Genomic DNA, 6,632 nt, shown 5'->3' with positions numbered 1-6,632 from the left:
TGGATCCATCTTTCGGTTCGAGAATTTCACGGGATAGAAATTTGATCGATATAAGAAAATAGGCTATTAAGTAACTCTAAATGAACTGTGGATACATCTATATCTTTAACATACTGAAAGAAGTGAGCCTAGCTTACTTGGTTAGGAAAGTGGATGTACAACCCAGTCATCCAGGTTAAAGTCCCTATGGATGCAGAATTGGGTTCATATTATTTTTAAATAAATCAATGTAGGAGCTTTCCCTACCATATTCCTTTAGAAAAACATACTGACATGATTGTCATTATTCATACCAAACCAATAGAGATTCATACAAGCTAAATCTTCTAATCAATGGTGGGCCAATAAAGAAACTTTTTTTTGCATATGTATTAAGATAGTCGCCGGATTTCAAAATTATGTAGAGTTTTATATGGTGTTTCCATTGCAAAATGATGCGTCTTCTTTTGTAACTTTCCAATTGGTATGATAATTGAAATACGTGAAAATTATGAATTCTCCACAACGTCTAGGAGATAGATAGAATATTTTCAAGAATAAGAAAATCAGAAGAATCTTTCTCTCTATTCACTACCATTCTGTGTCTTCCACTTATGTTAATTTCTTTTCTTATTTAATGCAACAGATATAGTTTGACATAGGAATCCATTTCCCAAAGTAATTTAAACCATTCTCCTATAGGAAATAGTTAAAAACTCCCTATTCCACCTTTTAGGTATCGTGAAAAGTGATACCTATGAAAATCGTGTGTTTCGGTCAAATTCGTATCCGTTTTTTTGAGCCCATGATATAATCCGTTGAGAGTGGATTTGGTGTTCAGGGGGTACGTACGCACCCCCTAGATACCGTTGGATTTGCTTTTAGATTCGCTCTCCGCGAGTAGATGCTAACGGAAATTAAACGGCCATCAAATCCCAATCCAAATCCTCCCATCCCCATCCCCAACTAGCGATTTACACAAAAATAACCCAAAAGTGAAAGAAAAGCACAGAATGACCCTCCGGCGAAACTATTTCACCAATCTAACCCTTTTGTGTGGCGCCCCTCCCACGGGCGCCACACATGCCCATGTGGCTCCCCTCCTGCCGGCGCCACTGACCCAGCCGACGTGGCCCCCTCGCCGCTGAGCTGGTGCGCCCATCCGACGTGGCAGCATGTGTGGCGCCCCTCCCAACGGCGCCACACATGCACTTGTAATCCCCCAAAACATACTGTGAGACAATTCCTCTGGGAATTAGCCGTTTTGCGAGGCTCGATGTGTGGCGCCGATGCCACGGACGCCACACTAGCATGTGTGGCGCCGATGCCACGGGCGCCACACATAGAGGCTCGCGAAAACGGCTAAGGACTTATCGTCCGGAGCCCCTGGATGTTTTCGACCCAGTAGTTCATATAAGTTGTCATGTGTGGCGCCGAAGCCACGGGCGCCACACTAGCATTTGTGGCGCCAGTGGGAAGGGCGCCACACATTGACTTGTGTTAAAAACATGAAAAATCCTACCAAACTCCAACAGTTACGAGTACAACATTGGACACAACAAGTAGCAAATTCATGACATACACATATAACACTTCATAGGTCACATTGTAGCACGTAGATTCAAACAACAAGTAGCATTACACACCATGGTTCGAAATGACATAGGGTTCACAAATCGATACTTATGAATATAGAGTTCACAACAACGTGTAGCACATCCTAGTAGCGTCCTCGACGTGCCGTCCTCGCGGGCTGCTTCCGGATGGCCATCCTCTTCGTCCGCTGCCGTGGCTGCTCCTGCTGCTGCTCCTGCTGCTCCTGCTCCTCCTCCTCCTCCTCCTCCTCTGAAGAGAACGGCTCGTCGTTCCTCATCCTCGACAAAGCTGATCTCCGCCGCGGCCCCTCATCCTCCTCAGTGACAACCTTCTTTCCTCGGTTGACATAATCTTCCGGAGTGTACCGGTTTGGACCCTTGCCCCTTGGCTTCAACTGGTAAGCTGACCGTGGGGCTTGCTTCGAGGTACGCTTTGGAAGTATGGCTTGACTCAGAATTAGCTCGTCCTCAGGAATCTTCACAAACACGAACACATGAGATTACAAAGTTGAAATTAGGAAGAACATGTTTGACAGCAACAAAATAGTCCATACCTCCCGCTCTTCTGAAGAGGAAGATGTAGCGATTTCGGCTTCCCGGCAACCTAGCAAGCTGGCTAACCGCCGCATCTTTCGTGCAGTGTTCTGCGTCATCCCGTTCATGGTTACAAATCCACCACATCATAGTAGCGTACATTCAAAGTTGGTGATCATACCTTAATGAAATACCGCAACGGTCCGACAGGCTTGTCATCTGTCCCGCTCTGCTCCCACATAACCTCGCACTCCTCAGCTGTTTTTTCAATCTCCTTCCGCTGTGACAAACATAGCATACACAATTGAAGCGACCACATGGCAATGTAGATGATGTACTAGTTAGTGAGAGAATAGAATACCACGAAGTTCAGCTCGGAAGCAATACAAATATCTCAGAATTTAGAACATGTCAGTAGAATCAATGAAAACTAGGATTGCAAAAGAGTGATCGGTTACCTGCTCAGCGGTAAGAGTGTCCAACTCCGCAGTGTACAGCATGTACATGATCTTTGGATCGCCCGACATCTCCGAGACATTGTCCCAAAGGTATGCCCAAGTGGGCTCCCGATCAGGAAAGTGAGGGTAATGAGGCCATGGCCTCTCGTTGAGTACCATAGGCCGCCCAACTGATAGGCGGTCCCAGCTCCATACGGAAAGTAGGAGCATGCATCCACCAATACCGCCGCTCCCAGACCTGCGACAAGCTTCGTCCAACTACGCACATAAGACTTTTGGTTAGTACTTTGTCTAGCACACTACTATAGGAAAATAGTACATAGAGCAAATCATCACCTGCCGGTAGAGGTAGGCAAGTGCCGCTGTTCCCCAACTCCAACGGTTATCCAACACCGTAAGCGCCTTCAGCCAACACCAATGGGCCAGCTTCCCCCCACTGTCAGGAAAGAGAGTCCTCGAAATCATGTACCATAAGTACACGCGGGCGTACGTCCTCCGAGTGTCCTCGTCGGCCTCTTCCGGGCATTCTCCAAAGTTAGTCCTGATCCATTCGAAAGACGCGCCGGCGGGAGCTCTGTTCTTTGGTTACGGTGGCGCGGAGGAGCCATGCCAATAAGCACTGCATTCGCTCGCGCCACCCATCAGAAGCTGTGTTCATACACAGTGGCTCGCCCTGAATAGGTAGTCCAAGGATCATGGAAACATCCTGGAGAGTAGGGGCCATCTCGCCGGCCCTCAAGTGGAAGGTGTGAGTCTCCGGCCTCCACCGGTCGACAAGGGCGGTGACTGCCGAGGGGTTCATGAGTGGCCCCCCACGGCTTACAAGGGATATGAACGGGAGAAGACCGGTAGGCCGGATGAACTCCGTGTACCTCTCGTCATACGGTATATCCGCTGTGCCATGGTAACGAATCTTCAAAGGTTGAAGATCCGTTCCCTTCTCCGTCATATGAACAGCCCGGTGCACCCTGTCGTACTCTTCATCCAGAAGCCACACCATCCTACATGTATGAGCAACACATACAACATATTATGAGCCATTCATACCAAATATGAGCAACACATACATGAGAATATATCCAAATAAGCCATCACACATACATTCCTAACAAATATGAGTTATTCCATCAAGAATACTAGGCATATGTAACACATTTGAATGCATTTGGTAGGCAAATATTAGACATTTCAACACATACATATATAGAATTTGAACAAATCTAGGGTTCATATCCAAATCCACTAACATATCTAGGGTTCCTACACATACACATTCAACACATACATACCCATTTCAACACATACATAGCCATTTCAAACATCTTTGGTTCAAACACAACCAACATTTCAACACATACATACATAGGATTTCAACACATACATGTAAAATTTCATATCTAGGGTTCCAACAAATCTTTGGTTCAAACACATATACTACAATGTAGATTCCACCAACATAAATTTCTACATATCCAAATCCAAGAAATCTACCAAATCTAGGGTTCATACCCAAATCTACCAAATCCACCAACACTATTGGATGAATCGGAGGGAATCGAAGGGGAATACCTTGAGGAATGGAGGAGGAAGGAGTTGGCCGGATAGATCTGATGATTCCTTGGTTGATTTGGTGGGGGGGCGAAGGGGAGGCGTGCGGCGGCGGCGGTTGGGGAGGAGAAGGAGAGAGGAAGAGAAAGAAGAAAGAAGGGTCGGGCTGGGCGCGGGCGCCACACTTAAGTGGATGTGTGGCGCCCGTGGCATCGGTGCCACACATGCTAGTGTGGCGCCCGTGGCATCGGCGCCACACATCGAGCCTCGCAAAACGGCTAAGTCCCAGAGGAATTGTCTCACAGTATGTTTTGGGGGATTACAAGTGCATGTGTGGCACCGTTGGGAGGGGCGCCACACATGCTGCCACGTTGGATGGGCGCACCAGCTCAGCGGCGAGGGGGCCACGTCGGCTGGGTCAGTGGCGCCGGCAGGAGGGGAGCCACATGGGCATGTGTGGCGCCCGTGGGAGGGGCGCCACACAAAAGGGTTAGATTGGTGAAATAGTTTCGCCGGAGGGTCATTCTATGCTTTTCTTTCACTTTTGGGTTATTTTTGTGTAAATCGCCTCCCCAACTCCTCGTGCTCCTCCCTCCACCGTCGAGCACGACAGGCTCAATTCCGCCCGCGAGGCGAGATGGAGACGAGTTGGAGACGAGTTGGAGGCCTTCCCCGCCTCGCTCGCGATGAAGAACAGAGATGAGGCATGGCAACGGTAGGTGGTACATCCAGCCCCGCCGCCTCCAAGTGTTCAGCGCGGCGGCTGGGATCGATTCTCCACCGAGCGGCAAGAGCCACAGGCGAGCCCCTGTCCCCCACGCCCGACGAGCCCGGATTTCGTCGCCGCGTCGCACCTGACCTCTGCCCCCGCGCCGTGCCAAATCTTGTCTGGATTCCGTCGCCACACCGCAGCTCCTCCAGCCGCCGGCGCGGCCCCTCCCCGCCCACCCTGTCGGCCGTCCACTTGAGCTCTCCAATTTACAGAGGTTCCACACCTCCGCGCTCCACCGCAGGGACTCAGCCCCTGCGCCGTCCCACTCTCTAGGCTCACCACCAGCGTCTACCTCCCATTGGCCGCTCCCGAGCTCAACGCGCCAGCCGAAACCGGCAGAAGCGACGAGGAAATTTCCTCGGCGGCTTTCCAGGACTCCAGCATGGCCTTCACCCCCTCAAGATCCGTAGCTCCGAAAAAAGCTATTTAGTAGTAGCACCTTCAGTGAATTTTGCAGAAGAAACAATCAGACGTTCAGGTGAATCTTGTCAGCTCATAACTGAATTGGAACTTAACAGTTTGGATAGATGAATGAGCTTGCATGGTTACATGTACAGGACCTTGTGATTCTTAGGCTTCGTGAAGAACTGTACGGTTGAGTTCAGCCCAATGGTTAGTATAACACCAGACGCGCAGAGAATCTGACAACGACATGGTGATATTAGAAAGGAGCAGGCTGCAGTGAAGTGTAAGTAAAACCATGAGGATGATACTTACATTCCCCATTGCCAGGAAGCCCTTGTCAAACAGCATGATGATCCCAAGAAACGAGAAGAGAACTCCAAACCCAGTAAAGCCCAGCCCAATCTCTGTTGGGACAGTTCGAGCAAAAGTTCAGAAGTGCAGGTCAAGCAAGGAAGAGTAGCGGACGGGGACAAATCTCTGTCTCAATCTATTACGTCTTTCGGCAGCAGAGTAGCGGACGGGGACAAATCTCCGACGGAAGAATTCACATCAATGTATCAAACACCACCTAGTCGATCTCTCGCCAGGGGCGGAGCTAGAAAATGTATCAAACACCACAAGAGGAAGAGCCTGGGGAGGATTTGATCTCGCACCTAAATCCTAAACCGTGATTGCTGGCTGTCCGGCTTGCAGCTGCCGGCTGGAGGCGCGACGTCCGAGCGGAGGCGACGGGAGAGACGAGCTTGGCCGGATTAGATCTTGAACTTACCTTTCATCGATATCTCCCCAATTAATTCGTTCGTTGAGCTCTAAGTTGATATGTCCATCGATGTCCGTGGCGCCATGGCGGAGAAGCATAGAAGAATAAGATGGAGGAAGGGGTTTGAGCTGGGATGAGCAGCGGCGGAGTGGATGGTGGCGTGGGCGGCGACCATGCTCCCACGTTGGACCACTACATCTGTTGAAAGAGGAAAGTAAATAAAAAACGAATCGCTTTATTTTTAGAACAACACGCTCTCGTTTCCGCATCATCACATATACGCACACTAACGGCAGAACAAACGCACGTGTCGGATAGGAAGCGCGTGCTCACCTACCCATGTGATCACCGAGTTTCATCCGATAACCCGTTTAGCTAATAAAAAATAGACGTGGAGGTGGATAATAGATCAATATAAAGATCATGAGCTGCCCCATAATGAATCGCTAGTAGCCGTGAATATCTCCTTCTTCCCTATTCCAAGATTGGAGAAAGAAGATCTAAGAGGGACCTATGGAGAATATGGTCATAGATCCACAATAGAGTCCGACCATAACGACCTAATTAATTATCCTAATCGA

The 6,632-nt window shown here is 49.2% G+C and overlaps 2 long non-coding RNA genes across 2 annotated transcripts; both read right to left on the bottom strand.

Annotated features, from left to right (window-relative positions):
* Positions 1-1,842: 1,842 nt before the first annotated feature.
* On the bottom strand, positions 1,843-2,414 carry LOC139835245 (uncharacterized). Its single transcript, XR_011751027.1, has 3 exons — positions 2,290-2,414; positions 2,129-2,218; positions 1,843-2,050 (listed from the first exon to the last, which is right to left on the bottom strand). It is a non-coding gene; the product is annotated as an uncharacterized lncRNA (long non-coding RNA).
* A 2,659-nt stretch (positions 2,415-5,073) lies between these two features.
* LOC127334210 (uncharacterized) lies at positions 5,074-6,280 on the bottom strand. The gene is made up of 3 exons (XR_011751026.1): positions 5,604-6,280; positions 5,447-5,527; positions 5,074-5,325 (listed from the first exon to the last, which is right to left on the bottom strand). It is a non-coding gene; the product is annotated as an uncharacterized lncRNA (long non-coding RNA).
* Between the last annotated feature and the right edge of the window lie 352 nt (positions 6,281-6,632).

This window comes from Lolium perenne, chromosome 2, assembly GCF_019359855.2.
Source record: "Lolium perenne isolate Kyuss_39 chromosome 2, Kyuss_2.0, whole genome shotgun sequence".
In the NCBI taxonomy this organism is placed as follows: domain Eukaryota; kingdom Viridiplantae; phylum Streptophyta; class Magnoliopsida; order Poales; family Poaceae; genus Lolium; species Lolium perenne.
Note: the sequence above shows the minus strand (reverse complement) of the source record. Positions and strands in the feature narration are given on the sequence as shown.